We start from the raw sequence: 16,881 nt of genomic DNA on the forward strand, positions 1-16,881 counted from the left end.
GAATATTAAATCTGTGTCTATAGTAACCACACCCTGACATGTAAATGTGACGTCTGTCTTGATTCGTTTAATTATAATATAATATTTCTAATAGAAGCCTACTGCAACTGTACTTTTTGTTTACCATTAAATGTTTTTTTTAAACATTATCATATTTTATAATGTTCTGTCATGGACTATGTCACTTCACTGCTAAAAGAGAAGAGAGCAGCTCACTGCCAGTTGCAGCTTCTTATCTTGATCTGCAGTCTGTAAATTTTTTGTCATGATTGTTATTATTAGTACTTCGATTATCAAAAATCACAGTTACATGTCAGGATGTGGTTATTATAGACAGATACATATTTAACTGTCATGTATCATCACAGTAACAGCGTTACATACATTAGCAGCTGTAAACCCATAAACACATTATAAAACACATCATGTGGTTTGGTGTCGACCTGTATACTGAACGTATCAGGAGTAATCAACGTTTATAATCATCAGAGAACGTTACAGACATTGTTTTTGGTTGTTCTCTGTTTCCAGAGAATTCACAGAGAAGCTGGAGAAGTTTGTGACATTTTCATCCCGGATTTTTGTGAGGAGGGAATTAAACGCCTGTCCCAAATAAACGCCTGGTCTGTTAAGTGGTTGAGACAAATACACGCCCGGCTATTATTTGGTATTTTACGGTAGATCCCGCCTCATCAGCACGAGCTGAACAATAAATCTAACACTGAAAGAGAGGTGGGACTTAAGGCAGAACAGCCAATCATCAGCCGGTCAGTCCCAAAGCCGGTGTCAAGTTTGAAACAGCAACAGGAGAGGGAGGAGAGAGGAGGCAGCTGCAGCGAGAGCAGACACAGAGCGGCCAGAGAAACGAAGCGACTGTAGTGAGGCGTTTGAACGAAACTGCGGAAAAACTGCAGAAAAAGTGTGGGTTTTGAACCCTCACCGGGAAAAGTGTGGGTGTTAAAACACCCATATCCACCACGGATGTGACGCCCCTGAGTGGGGGGGACGGATCGGGGTCACTATAAATCTGGGGGGGTCATATCCCCCCCGTCCCTAGTGCCATCTGCGCGCATGCTACCCACCACTAGTTGGCAGACATCCCGTACTTAGACCTTAGCTCATAAATACGTCATGCTTCAATACAAAATGTTTGAGGAAGTCCCATGCAAACTGTTGGGTGAGAGAGCAGAGACAGCGTGCCACGAAGCTATTCTGCTGAAGCGGTATTGCTAGATTTAGTAGTCACTGAGACAAAATAAACGACAATGGCAAGAAAAAAGTTGACACGTAGGGAAGTGATTGAGCTCCTATTCGCTGATTCTGATTCTGAAGGGGAAAATCTAACTTTGGGAGACGATGGTCGGCCGATTAGTGAGCTTTCTAGTTGCGGTGCGTCTTTGCATAGCAATGGCGGTGCCGCGCAGAGCGAGGAAAACACACAAGCACAAATACACGACCCTTTGCCCAACATAGGTGAGAGTGGAAATGATACACGAACTCGTAGTATCAGTAGGGGAGCAAATGGATGTGGTAGAAGTAGCGGGGGTGGTGAGAATAGCGCTGGGACCAGTGTTCACTCTTTCTACCGCGACGGTCACGTAGCCGCCATGCGTGGCAGTGGTGTAGCTATGCGCGGCAGCGGTGTTCACGAAGCAAAAAGCACACACTCTTCTCCCAACACTAGAGAGGATAGCAGGGGGAGATGTGGGTGAAGTGTTCGTAGAAGGGCTGATGGGTGTCGTAGGGGCAGCAGGTGTGGTCTGAATAGGGCTGAAAGTAGTGATGATGAGTCTTTCAACCCTTCGCGAAATGGAAGAGGAGGGGCGGGGGGCACACGAGGTCGCAGTGTCCATAGGAGGGGTAGACGTGGTAGAGGCAACAGGGGAAGGCAGAACAGGGCTGGAAATGATGATGATGATGATGGTAATGGTGGCTGGGCTTTCTTGAGAGATGACGAAGTATATCAGGAATGGATAAAGCCCTTTGATGAGCAAATTGGATATCGTGGTGACAGAGAGCTTAGCAATGATTCAAGGTCTATAGATTTTTTGTCCCTCTTTCTGACTGATGATTTCTGGAATCTCATAACAATGGAGACAAATCGGTATGCTCATCAGTATTTAGCCTCACATGAACTAATGCCAAGTTCATGGTTTCATGAATGGTATGATGTAACTGTCCCTGAAATGAAAGCCTTCCTGTCACTCCATTTAAGCATGGACCTGGTACATAAATCAGAGATTGAGGATTACTGGGCAGAATTTTTGGCCAGCATCATCACCAGGATTTGGGAAAGTGATGCCGAGGGACAGATTCGAAATCATCCTGTCTTTCTTCCACTTTGCCAATAATGAGGAGTAAGTTGAGAGGGGCCAGCCAGGTTATGATAGACTGTTCAAGGTGCGCCCAATAATTGAAGTGATCATTCCACGCTTCTCAGCTGTCTTTGGCCCACGCAAAGAACTGTCACGGGATGAAATGACAATAGCTTTCAAGGGAAAGTCCACATTGAAAATGTACAGTCTGAACAAACCAGACAAATATGGTTATAAGGCATTTGTTTTGAGTGAGGCCAAGTCAGGATATGTTCTGCAGCGGTCTTTATACACTGGACAGCATGATGATGAGGTCACTGATTTAGGTGCCACCCATGTTGTAGTTCGGCAGCTGATGGCCCAGCACATATGAAAAGGGCATGAGTTGTATATGGATAGCTACTACACATCACCAGCTGTAGCAAATTAGTTGGCAAAAGATGAAACTGGTGTGTGTGGGACAGTCAGTAGCCAAAGGCAAGAACCCTGCGAAAGGCCGAGTTGCCCTTGGCCAGAGGAGATGACCCAGTGTTCATGAGGCAAGGCAAAATGTTGGCGTGTGCGTGGCATGACGTAAAGCGTTTCCATTTGTTGTCCACTCTTCACGGGAACTCGTGTGTCCGGAAACGGATCAGGTCCAAACATATGGACAGTGGGTTTAGGGATATAAACAGACCTTTGTGTGATGATAGGTACAATTCATTCATGGGGGGAGTAGACACTGCTGATCAGAGGATGAAAACCTACCTCTTTCCACATCGGTCAAAGAAATGGTATAATCGAATAGTGAATGCTATTCTAAGCATAAGCATGGTCAATGCCCATATCATTTACTGCAGCATGACTGCCAGTCCACACAAGCCACTGAAGGCCTTTGTGCAGGACATTATCATTTCCTTGCTTGAGGGCTTCTCCAAGACAGAAAACAAAATACGGGGAAGGCGTTTAGCAGAGGGGGGAGAAATGCCACAGAGGCTAACAGAACGCCACTGGCTCCGTGATGCTGGCGATTGTCCAGACTGTATAGTTTGCTCCGATCGTACCCGTCCTAAAGGTCGTCATCAGACACAATACAGGTGCAATCAGTGTGGGGTGGGCCTGTGTGCTGTGCCATGTAATGTGACACTCTGAAAAACTACAAACAGTGTCATCTGGATAGATGGGCACACATAGGGCCTCTGTAGGCAAATTACCCCCAAAAAATCATAAAAAACGCATACTGTTTACATGAGTTTTGTGGCGTAGCAATAGTTACAATTTACTTTTTCCCTGTTCACTTGATGTGTGGACAACATAACAAATGGATGGAGGGGATGAATCTGATGAAATAAGTTCAACTCTCTTTCAAAATATCAGGTATTTCATGGAAATTACATAATCCAATATGGCCGCCGCCATATGACGTCATAATATGCAAATTAGATGGGAACATTTACTCCCTGGATAAACGTTAGATCATTCATTTTTTTTGTTTTAGTCCCTCACGTTTTTAGCCTCTATGCTTTTATGTTTTAGTCCCTCGTGTTTTTAGCCTCTATGCTTTTATGTTTTAGTCCCTCATGTTTTTAGCCTTTATGCATTTTTGTTTTAGCCCCTCATGTTTTTAGCCTCTATGCTTTTCGCTTTATTTTACTGTTTTAGTCCCTCATGTTTTTAATCTCCAGTGTTTCCTCATGGGGTCCTGCCAGACTGGGAGATGTGTCCCTTGTCTGCCGCTGGGGGTGCTGTCCTGTGGATGGTTTCGGCCCGAGTGGCTGGAGGGCTCTGCACCTTGGTGCGGGGCCTCCTGTCTGCCCGGGTTGGGGTGGTCTCTGTAGTTGCGCTTCCTGCGGCCTTGGACCGAGATCTCTCTCAGTGTGGTTGGCCCCCAAAGGTAGCTTCTTCCTCACCTCAGGTCTCGCTGCCCGGCCATGTCTTTTTAGTGACAGCTAGTGTATGTGTGGGTGTGAGTGGGTGGGTTAGGGTTAGGCTCTGTGCTGTGACTTCTGGATAAAGTGTCAGCCACGATTAACTGTTTTCCTAGAATATGCACAGCTGTCACATTAAACCTCATGAGACGCATCAATAGTCTCTGGCACTGCACTGGTGCTTTATCCAGATCACATGCATTGATCAGTGGTACTAGCGGTTTTTGAACAGTTTGAAGACAGACCATTCCTTGTAGGTAACGTGGAAACCGCTCACAAGACCACACTGCTGTCAAGCACTCCTTCTCAATCTGGGAGTATCGTTTCTCTATCTCAGTTAGGGTGCGTGACCAGAAAGCAACTGGCTTCAACTCACTATCGTCCTCCTGCAGCAGTGTTGCTCCTAAGCCAAAGCTACTGGCATCCGCACTGACAACTGTTTGGCGGTTGGAGTCATAATAGGCACGTGCTGGCGCTGATGAAAGCATGACTATAGCTTTTATCAGTGCTTGTTCTTGGAGTTCCCCCCATGTCCCTTCACTCTCCTATTTGAGCAGGTCTGTGACCAGGTGTAGTGTGGTTGCGAGGCCTGGCAGGAACTTACCCAGGTAGTTGATGAGCCCAAGAACCTGGCCTAACTCCCCAATGATTATTGAACTGGGCATTTCCATGATGGCTCTCACTTTGCTTGTATCAGGTTTTATGCCTTTAGCACTGATCATGTGTCAAAGGTAGCATATCTCTGACCTGTTGAAGCGGCATTTGCTTTGTTGAGTTTCAGCCTGGACTGTCCGATGGTCTCTAAGACTGCATTCAGACATCGGTTGTGTTCTTCCTCACTTCACCCGTACACCCAGATGTCATCCATCACTACGACAACTCCATTGTGACTCTTGAGCAGGTTGGACATCAGTCTCTTGAAAATTTCAGGAGCTGGAGAAATCCCAAATGGCAAGTGTTTGAAGCAGTACCTCCCCATGGGAATGATGAAAGTGGTCAGTTTCTGGCTACCGGGGTCGAGGGGAATCTGCCAGAAGCCACTTGATGCATCTAATGTGGAAAACACTTTTGCACCAGCTAACTTTGGGGTGATGTCCTCCAGCATAGGCAGCATGTATCTGTCCCACTTGACAGCTTTATTAAGGTGTTTCAGGTCGACACACACTCTAACCTCGTCCTTGTTCCTTTTCTCTGCTGGCACAATGGGCGCACACAAGTCAGTAGGTTCAGTTACATGCTCTATGATGCCCAAAGCTAGCATGAGTTTCAGTTTAGCTTCAACTTTTGGGAGGAGGGGAAATGGCACCCAGCGGGGCGTAGCAGAAACACAGGGCTCAGCATCGGGCTTTAGTTCAATACTGACTGGATCACACTTCAGAAACCCCATCTCCCTGAATATGTCACTGAACATGTCTGTGTTAACTGCATTCACTCTCTTCACAAGGCCCATTCTCTTGGCTACATCACCGCCTAGTAAGTTTTGAGCAAACGGCCCCTTTATAACTGTCCCCCCGTAAGCGCATTTCTGTTCTTTATACTGGCTAGAGGCAAAGAATTTCCCAATACCTCTTACCTTCCCGCCTAGGCTGGTGGCATCCTGGGTTCTGACCAGCAGGGGTGTTTGTGGCAGTCTATTGTATGTACTCTGGGTCACTACAGTGATGTTAGCCCCAGTATCTTAAACTCAACTGGACTGCCATTTACTGTTAGTGTCACTCGCCAGTCTTCATCTGAGTCAGGTTGAGCTATCACTGTACAGCCTGGCTCTGTCACAGCTCCCAGTAAAAAATTCTAATCGGCGTCTGTCTCTCCCGGTGCCACTGCCATAACGTCTTTGGGTATTTTAGTTTTGCATACAGCCTCAAAGTGCCCCATTTTATTACATTTTCTGCATCTTTTGTTGGGTTCTGGGCAGAGATCACCCTTTCCATGCATTCACTGTAGAATTGGCGTGCATGTCGACTCTTTGCTTTTTGATTTTACTCTGAGATCGGCTTTGAGTTGTAGTTTCTGAGATACCTCGTTATCTTGGATGCCGATGCTGATCCTGTCTCTAGTAGTCGAACCCCGGATTATCTTCGTCTCTGTCGTACATGAAAGACTAATCACCAGCCAGTCTTACTTGGTATTAACACAGTCTTTATTTAGTTAGCTTCACTTAGCTCAACAGCCGTACCTGAACACATGTCTCTCCACTTAAAGTTATTCATTCTTCCCCCAGTCCCACCTCAGTGACGTCAAACATGTGTCCACTCTAGCATGGTACAGTCAAGTACCTAACTACACAGTCAATCAATCGTGTCACATTGAAACAGATTAATTGAGAGGATATTTTTTTTATTAATTTGAACTCTGATTCTGTTTTCTGAATGGTTCTTCTTCTCTGGATGTTCTGCTCCCCACTGCTGCTTTTCATTTGGTTTGTGTTCATGTTGCTGTTAGTCGGTTTGTTTTCAATAATGTCACGCTGAGCTGCAGATTTGTCTCACTGCTGCAGGAAACCAAAGCAGATGCTGCTGCTGAAGTGCCACAACGGCATGAAATCAAGTAGAGCTGGGTTTTAATTGGCACAGATGAAAAATAAACAAGAGAGCTGAAGAGCAGATGAACAATAGAAGTAAGAAGCCTGAGGAAGAGATAAAGTCTGTCTCACACACACAACAAGCTGCTCAAACAACAATGTCAGAGACACCCATAATACAGCTGGAACAACACGTCCCATAATGAACCTGCATCAAGTCTTTAAGTCCCATACTGATCCTGCAACAAGACTACAAGTCCTATCGACAACAACAAGACTATCATCAGGTGAGTATTCTACAGATTTATTGATTAGATTGATACAATGTGGAAGAAATTCAACTGCAAACACTAACCACCTCAACCAGTTAAACCAGTTAACACATAAAGCAGATTGATGGTTATCCTCCACGGACTCTCTGATGTGAAATAAATGCATTCATAGAAAAGATTCAGTCGACCCATCAAGCTCTTCATCCTCACCTTCATATTTTAATTATGAACATGTCCTCCGTGCCTTGTTTGAAATCACTCAGCACCGATGCGGTTCAAGTTGCAGCCCCACTGTTAACTCCTTAGTCTGATGTCTAACAGAACTAGAACAACAAAAATTCCAGAACAAGAGCAAGAACCAGAACCGTAACCTGGTATTTATCCAGACACAACAGACAGGATCAATGTCAGCAAAAAAAAAAAATTAGGCACATTAGAAATGTTTTTTCTTTAATTGATTGTAATTTTGTTGATTTTATGTTGTGCTACATAAGAAACTAAACGTATTTATTTATTCTGAAGAACTTTAGGGTCTGACCTAAATACTATATTGATCTGTATCTGATCCTGATCATTGTACTGACCCAGAATCTGTAATTGTTCCAAATGACTCACCTGTTGGAAGAGAGGCAGTGCTCTGAGGTAGGTGGAGAGGAGACACAGAGTTGAGGTGCAGTGGTAGGGAGGAAGAAGAGGATAAAGAAGACAGGGAAGGGGAGAAGTCTTCTGGCTCGCTGTCTCTGGTTTTTGTGACTCTTCTAACACGACCTGGAAACAGAAAAACATGTTGGTCTGGCTCTACACTAGTGCCTTGCTCAATGAGACCTCAACATCTGAAAATTATTGACTAACTTTTCTTAAAGCTCAGATTATCAATAAATGATCTCTTATCTCAGTCGTGCTCTCCACAGGATAAACGACTAATTGACCAACTGCATAATATATCCTCTAGTGCCATCATCAGGATGTGATCCTTTTCTGAAATGCTGATCTACAACTATAGACAGCAGAAGCATCATAGCAACAATAGAACATCTGCGCAATGATGTTTTATACTTTACAGACTCATATTGATTCAATAATGATTCAAGATCACAGAAAATAAAACAATAGCCCTTTTTAGATAGAAAAAGCAGGACATTTGCTCCAAGGTAAGGGCGGCAATGTGCCGGCCTGTCTTTCTAAAACCGAGGCGTAATATTCCTCCTTTTCCAAAAGCCGCCTAAACATGTGACGTGACGTGAAGCTCGAAGTTGGGCTGTAAACAATGTAAGAGCTTTACATTGCACCCCATTGGAGTTTTCAGCTTTTAATTTGAAAGTAGCGACCGTCCGTAGCTTGCAGACACAACATCAAGCTAACACAACCAAATAGCTACAAAGACAGAGGAGACGCTAGCATCTCCTGGATCTCAGCGGCTGTCCAGTTGTTCATCTTAATGTCTGCGGATGAAGTGATGGACTGACTGCTGTGATCAGCTGTTTCTTGGTTTTAAAACTCCCCGGCTGTGGGTTGCACTACAGTGCAGGTCATTGACACCTCCGCCCACCTCACGCAGAGGCCGTCACACCTCGTTTTTAGATAGCAGGCGAGGTGGAAATAAGTGTACCCTCCGAGGCGGAAAATCGGTGGACCAAAACAGACCCCCAATTTGCCACCCTCTGTCTAAAACCGCGGACCGAGCCACCAGAAGGACGGGCAAATTTGCGGCTTGGTGCTCTGTCTGAAAACGGTGTTGTAAATGTTTACATTATATTTACTAAAAGAAACATCAGGAGATGTCGACTGCAATATAAAACACAATACAGTATGTTCCTGCAAGAAAAGGCTATGCAGTAATATGGAATGGATCTATCGTTGATTCGCACTAAATCATTTTTCAGGTTGATCTGAGTTTCATGAGCAGTGTGTGTTCAGTTGCTGCTGTTTTCCTTCGACCTAATTGAATCAATGGCATGTACATTTGTTTTGGCTTTGGCTTCAGTGCAAGATATGATGTTGTATATTTCAACCCCAACACACACACACACACACACACACACACACACACACACACAGTCCAATGAAAGTAGGCTGCCAGTCAGAGAGCTCAGCTTCTGAACGCCCACACATGTGTTTATGTGTCTACCCAACTGCTGCCAAGAACATCAGTACAGCTGCAACACACACACACACACACACACACGTCTCCTAGTGTGATGCTTCTGTTTTAACACACTGAGATGTTCTAACATCAATAAAAGATTCAGTGGAGGTGAATCTATTATTGTCTTCATATTGAAACAGGACATTTTACAGGATAACACAGCTTATTTATTGTCATTTTACAACACAATTAAATCTACTTTGTAGTCCATGTTGCATGTTATTTAATCATGATGCAGTGTGGACGAACTGAGGAGCCTGACGAATGAAGCTGCTCTGTAGTCTGGTGGTATGGCAGCAGAAACAGCAATAGATACTGTGGCTGGGGTGGGTGTATGCTCTGTAGATGGTACCAGTGATGTTCATGGTGGTTTTAATCACCTTCTGTAGAGCCTCGAAACACACACAATGGTGGGCAATGATGAACCATGCCAGCTTCTGATGTTTTCAGTCAGGATGCTTTCTGTTTGCCATTTCTTTAGTTGCAATGTTAAAACCACAGTATACAGAATTCGATTGTTTTCATAACCAAATGAAGGAATCTAATGTAGTAGAAATGTGCTTTCATTGAAGAGAGAACCTCTTTCTTGAGATTTTCAGTCAAAGTTGAGCACACTTGTGTTTCGCAGATCATTTCATCCATAACTGTGGTGAAAGTCTGTGACAAATCAGTCCTGACAAACTGTAGAGTGAATACCTCCTGCCAGAAATCATCTACAACACGAACACACCCACGTTCACCAAAATAAAAGCACATTTAATCCGCATTTGTTGGCTCCTAGAAGCCTCTGACTGTATCTGAATTTGTCTCAAACAAATTCACAGAGAGGCTTTAGAGGGAAAAGAGAGAAATTCAAAACATCTGTGAGAAATTAAAGCATCTGACACTACGTGCAGTTTCTGCTTTTAATATGAAAAATTAGCCTTTTCAATCAGGGAGACACATGGACAAGCTGGAAATCTGACAGTCCAGTTCAGTCTAGTTTACTACAGTGTATTCTGGTCTAGTCCAGTCAAGTGTAGTCTAGTCTAGTCTAAATGACAACCTGGCAGATAAGAATGCAGCATCTTAAACACATTTGGCCTCCAGAGGTTGCTGGACCAATTCCTGTTGAGCTGCAGCTGAATAAAGGTGGCTGACTGGTTGCTTACAAGAAGTGCTGCGTTTCAGATTCAGAATAAATGTCAAAAAATATTTTCTGTGATGGGCCGAGAAAGTCCCAACAGAACAAGTACATTAGCTCTGCCCCCATCGACAGGTGACTGATTGGATGAACTGCTGACACAGTCCTGTCCTCGTGGGTACGCTTCAAAAAATGACCAGCGCAGATCATAAAATCTGATCACACCTGCTGCTTCACAGGTGAGCTGCACTCTATTAATCAGGTGAGTGCTCACTCAGAACGTTGCACAGTTAAGTCGAGCTACCATCAACATTCAATTAGGCCATTTATTTTGACCGTTGCCATTGTCTCAGTATACAAGTATAAAATGTCCGACTCCACCACGGTAGGTGGTGATATGCACCATTTCAGTAAGTTGCTACCGGACCTTCATCCATGTTGTGACTGTGATACATCACAGACACCTTCTGAGTAAAGATTTACCTGCCAAACATGGAGAAGGAGCTAACAGAGGACACTTGGCGCTGTTTAGACAGGAAACAATGTGATGATTCCAGCTAATCAAAGGGGTCCAACCTCCTCAGTCAGGTGATCTCTTACCTGAGAATTGAGAGGGCGCCAACAGCAGGCGGGTTGGGGGTGTGTGTCCGCCTGACCTCTGGATGATCTGATTGGTCAGGAGGAGGGGTTTGTCTCTCCTTTGGAACACACCCACTTCCTCTGGTGAGATCCAGCTTTCAGCTAGCTGCAAACAGTACTAGACATTAGCATTGTGCTGTATATGTGTATGTGTTTGTGTGTGTGTTTGTGTGTGTGCCTACCTTGGGGAGAGGATGAGGAGGATGAAGAGGTGAGGAGCTATAGAACGGAGGAAGGAGAGGAACGACTTCAACAGCTGGACGTTCCCACTGTAACACCAACAACAAGTCTACATCAGACAGACAGACAGACAGACTGACTGACTGTAACTTCTTTCAGATGGTCCAATCACAGCCCACCTGTGTCACCTTACCTGAGTCTGTTGAAGGCTTCTGACTGTAAAGAAAGAAACTATTGAAGCAGAAATGATGATGCTCTCTGAACATCATCTTCATGTTTATAAACAAGGCAATGGACTGTTCAGAGTGTCATTATTAGTGTTAAAATGAAAACATTTCATATGTGGGGTTCACATCTGAAAATATCTTAATGTGAGACAAACAGATGTGTAAAACTAACAGAATGAGTTGAGAATATTCTGCTATCAAGGCTTCAGGTCAGTTTGTCTCTTTAAAGTGTGTGAAGAGTTTCATGTCGCCTCATTTCACTCACTTTTCTTTGTTCAACACAAACTTTGATCAGACAGTCTGCTGTGAAGATGTTACACTCTGTCACTGGAGTTTATGTAGAAAGAATTAAAGAAGAGCAGCATGAGATAATTAACACGCCACCAATAATTAACACACAATTATTCACTTTGCCCTCGGGGATCATTAAAATTTTATCTTATCTCCAGACTGCAGAGGAGGCTAAACTCACTCAAAAACACTTCAGATCAGACTGAAGGAACAACCAGAGGCCTGGCACTGTGAATTAAACTGTTTTAACCCTGCAAACATGAGTTTCACAGATTTTAGCAGAGGAACAGAGTGAAGCAGGGACGTGACCATTGATACACTCAATTATCTCTAAACTGGATTTTATAGATTTCATCACATAAACAGAAGAGATGAAGACATGAAACATGTGCTTTCTTCAGATTTATATGTGTGATTTTTCAGAATGATTCAATAAATAGTCTGGAATAAACTAAGTGATGTACTCACAGTCTCACTTGCTGTGTCTCAATTCAGCGTCTGCATCCTTCGGAGGAGCATTTGAAAGTCAATTACGTCACTACGCTGCACGAAGGCTGTCCCAATCCAAAGGCTCCTCCAGATGCAGTCCACAAATGCGGCCTTCTTTCCCTCTCCTTGGAGGATGCACCGCTAAGATCCTTCATTGCCTCACATATCCCAAGATTCTTTGCGCGCCCGAAAAGGAAGAAAGAAAGAGAGAAAATGGCGACATCGCGTGGCGTAGATCGTCACTTTCGCGGGCCTGGGCGGCAGAAATTGGGACATAAGGGTAAACATCTGGTGACGCAACCAGGAAATGCTCCAAAGGCTAGACCGTCACATTTAACAACGGCTGACGCGTTTAAAAAGGTCTCTCCGAAAGACTCACCTTCAAAGACCGCAAATGCTGGGTACATCGAAGGATGCAGACGCTGAGCTGAGACACAGCAAGTGTCTGTGCTGTGGGCGAGCTCTGCTCACCTGTCTCCAATCAGCTCAACACCTCCTGCAGTAAATTAACTCTTCAGTGGGTCATCCTCTCCACTGTGGTTGTTTTCTCAGACTTGTCTCTCCGATCAGATCTAAAACATCTGAGTGTTCGCTCTGTTACTTGTTTGCAATCAGATCAGATTGTTGGGTCCAGACATCCCCATCCGATCTGTTGAGGTTGCTACGGTTACCATGTAGGCGTCCATAAGTTCGTACAGTGGTGACACAGCTTTAACACTCTGCTCAGTCACAGCGTCAGGAGAACAGACTGATTCCTCTGAGGAACCAACTGATGTTTCTCTGCTGAGTCAGCAGTTCTCTGGATAGAGACATCCTCTTCTAACCCTAACCCACTCATTGTTAATCGTCTGATTAGTAGTATGTGTAGAAAGTGAATCGAGGTCAGCTGATGGGCTCTGGGTTACATTTCAACCACAGTGTTCTGCCTCTTTCACTGTGAACGGCTGCTCACCTGCGTGAAACCTGTGATTGGTCAAAACTACTCAAACTGCAAATTGAAAGCAGATTTGAATTATAATTGAATGCTCTGCAGACTGATGGATAACCAATGAGAGTAAAACTTTGAGATTGACATTAAACAAAATGGCAGCTGTTACCTGTACCAGGTGTGTGTTTGTTACCTGTACAAGGTGTGTGTGTGTGTGTTACCTGTGCCAGGTGTGTGTGTGTGTCTGTGTGTGTGTTACCTGGATCAGGCGTGTGTGTTCAGGTATCCACACAGCTGGGGGGTAGAAGACCAGAGGAGGTGTGGCCTGGTATGTTGCGGCTGACCAGCTGGCCAACCAGAGCCAGTGGGGGGCGGGGTCGCTGCTGACAGACAACCAAGGTGTTGCAGTGGTTACCATGCCAACCGCCGGACCTTTAAACCTTGAGACTGGCAACATCATGATGACAATGCCACCTGACAGACAAACAGACCAATCAGGAGTAATAATGACAGGCTCAAATACCCAAAATGCACTGTGTTCGTTCGTTTTCTTTTGTTTCTACTCATGGTAAAGGCCAGGGTAGTTACACCCTGAATGAGTCACCAGCTCATTGCAGGACCCTTACTGATGGCAGTGGCTGCCCCACAGGGTGCCAACTGCACAGCAGGAGCAATTCTGGGGTTCAGTATCTTGCTAAAGGATACTTCGGCATGTAGCTCAGTCCCACCCCAGGGCAGCCGGGGATTCGAACCAGCGACCTTCCGATCACTGGTCCACCAGCTCTACCCACTGAGCTACAGCCACCCCAAATGCAATGTGTTATGCCTCGAATTGGACACTAGTTGTTTTTTGCCTGTTTATCTCTCATCCCCTTTTTCCTTGTCCCCCATTCCTGCTCGTTTGGTTTCACCCACTTCCCTGATTGCCAGTCTCCTCCCTGATCTGGTTCACCTGGTGGTAATGTGTTTGTGTATTTATAGTTCCGTGTTTCTTGTATTAGTTGCCAGTTCGTCTTCTTGTCTCCGTGCAGAAACATCCCAGCTCTGATCTGTATCGTTCCCTAAGTGTTTCCTGGTTATCGACTTCGCCTGTGGCCGTACGAATTCGCCGTTGCCTTCTCCTTGTCGGATTTGTCTACCTTCGCTGACTGATCACCTGTGTACTGACCTCTGCCTGCCTGATCCCTGCCTGACTCGTCTGCCCCGCTGAATGATCGGCCGTGTACCGACTTCCTTGCCTGCCTGCCCCGTCTGGTGTGTTTGTCTCGCTGACTGAACTTTTGTGTAACGAACCAAATTCCCCAAGTAAAGAACATTTCCTTGCCTAAATCCTGAGTCTTGTGGTGCTATTGAGTCCAAAGTTTTGTTGTGGTTTCCTGGTCGTGATACACTGCTTCAGATCAAATACAGAGAATGCACTTCACAGACAAACCTGACAGTCCAGCACCTGAGTGGGTCAAAAACATCTGAACTCAGAATTAATTTAGAGTTACAGCAGAGATCAAAGTCACATAAAGAAATGATTAAGATTAACAAAACTGCAGATTTTAGGAAATTAAAAAATAATTCTATAAAAAAGTTTGAGCTGAAGTGACTCTGCTCAGAGAAAAATGAACATTTATTAAAAATTGTCTGTCAAATTAACATCTGATCATTCTGTTACTGCAGAAAAGAAAAAAACTAAACTAAAAAAAAGAAAAAAAACTCTTAAAACAGCTGAATGAATAAAAAAGATGGACATTTTTCTATTTCCTGCTTTTGGAAATACAAACATAACTGTATTATACTACATCACTACCTCATCAATACCTCATTCTCTAAATCATCAATATGCACCATCACATAAATGCTGCATCAATAATAATTAATGCAAAATCAATACATTATAAAAAGTCACATCACTACCAACACCTCCTCTATGAATATTAAAGAAAAACACATTGATACTTAATCAGTACTTGAAATTGATCTGGCTGTTGCTGGAGAACAACTTTTAAAACTCCTTCAAGTCTATTATGACTCTAAATCATTATTTTTATTACAGTTATTGTATTTATTATAATCATTACTGTTATTTGTTATAATAATTGTTATCATTATTGAAAATGATTAGTATAAACCCATTCAAGCAGTTACAGACAGCCAGAAACAAAGTAAAAAAATTGGACTGTCAGCTGGTGAAGTATTCAGAACATTTACAGCTTTAAACAAAATGAAAATATGAAGTATAATGAAGTGGAAGCTCTGAGGCCCGCAGAGCCACACACAACATATGAATCAACATGACTGAGATCTGAACCATCAGTCACTCACAGATTCACTGACTGATGTCAGAGCTTCATCTGTGAAGTTTTCACGGCATGCTGAAGAACAAGTCAGAGGTTACAAAGTGTCCAGGTGTGAGTCCAGCTGCAGCCCTCCCTCAGCTCAAACTGCCAACTAAAGGCACAATCCACCTAAAAAACTAGAGCATGATGTCTGCTCATCAGAACAAACAGGTTCACCTCCTGTAATCAATCCATTCATCAATATCTTCAACTAAATAAATCATCTTTAACATTCAGGATGAAATACTAATACTCATGTGACCACTTGTACTCACAGCTGTGAGCATCAGTACTGATGCAGCAGTGTCACAGGTTATTAACGGGTAAATTAACGGGTTCACACCCGGTATGTGTCACCTACCGACCTGCGGAGCCTCTCTAGGTTCTGTCCCGGTATGGGGCTCCTCTGACCGGCGGGACTGCCGCCCCTCTCCGGTCCGGTCACGTCCTGAACGTCGGCTCGCTCCTCACTGAGGTCTGCAGATCAGATCATCTTCCCGTCCGGTGGCGGTCCAAACACACCGGACTGACGACACTGACGCCCAGATACCGACAGACAGGAGAGACCGGAGAGTCACGGCGGCGGCGACAACGGCGGCGGCGGAGGTGAAGCGATGTCTGTAGGTAGAGAGAGAGAGAGAGACAGAGCGCGATTCCGTGACCGGAACACGCCTCTCTCTCTCTGTCTCTCTCTCTCTGTCTCTCTCTCCGGTACAAACCGATTAAAGCTCCGGTAAATAGAGCCGCTCTCAGATCAGAGAGACGGCTTCCAGTTCACTGTGTGCGTGTGTGTGTGTGCGCGCGCACGTGTGTTTGTGCGTGTGTATGTATGTGTTGCACATGTGGATAAATGGGTGTATTTGTTTTGTAGCTCATTTTTTTCATGGATGTGAGAGTCACATCCCCAGACACAACCATCACCCAACAACAACAGCAACAGCAACAGCAACAACAACAGCAACAACAACAGCAACAGCAACAACAACAACAGCAACAACAACAGGAACAACAACAGCAACAGCAACAGGAACAACAACAGCAACAACAACAGGAACAGCAACAGGAACAACAACAGCAACAACAACAGCAACAGCAACAACAACAACAGCAACAACAACAAAACAACAGCAACAGGAACAACAACAGGAACAACAACAGCAACAACAACAACAACAAAACAACAGCAACAATAACAAGGACAATAGCAAAAAGTCATTATTATATCATTTTCACAGAGACAAGCTGAAATGATTTAGAGCAATCGCAAAAAGGAAAGTTAACAATAAACAATCAGTTAAAGTATAAACAGGATGACATCGTCACACATGATGGCGGCTCAGTTAACCTCCAGGATCGACTGTTTTGCTGTTTGTTTTCAAACTGTTCATGATGAGTCCAATAGTGTTACAGCAGTGTGATGACAGAGCAAAACCTGGAACCTACATTACCCACAATGCAACACTGAGTGACATCACTGGAGGCAGTTGAGCAGACTATATGCTGCTTCCTCTGGAGT

The 16,881-nt window shown here is 44.3% G+C and overlaps 1 protein-coding gene across 1 annotated transcript in view; it reads right to left on the reverse strand.

The window, feature by feature from the left end:
• tcerg1l (transcription elongation regulator 1 like) overlaps nucleotides 1–15,847 on the reverse strand; it is a 57,891-nt gene extending 42,044 nt beyond the window's left edge. Inside the window, exons 1-5 of the mRNA XM_030400757.1 lie at nucleotides 15,731–15,847; nucleotides 13,298–13,421; nucleotides 11,106–11,192; nucleotides 10,885–11,029; nucleotides 7,631–7,783 (exon numbers count right to left, since the gene is read on the reverse strand). The gene's annotated coding sequence lies outside the window, so the exon portion shown is untranslated. The remainder of the gene's footprint in view (nucleotides 1–7,630; nucleotides 7,784–10,884; nucleotides 11,030–11,105; nucleotides 11,193–13,297; nucleotides 13,422–15,730) is intronic.
• Nucleotides 15,848–16,881: the final 1,034 nt, after the last annotated feature.

Source organism: Sparus aurata, chromosome 20 (assembly GCF_900880675.1).
Source record: "Sparus aurata chromosome 20, fSpaAur1.1, whole genome shotgun sequence".
Classification (NCBI taxonomy): domain Eukaryota; kingdom Metazoa; phylum Chordata; class Actinopteri; order Spariformes; family Sparidae; genus Sparus; species Sparus aurata.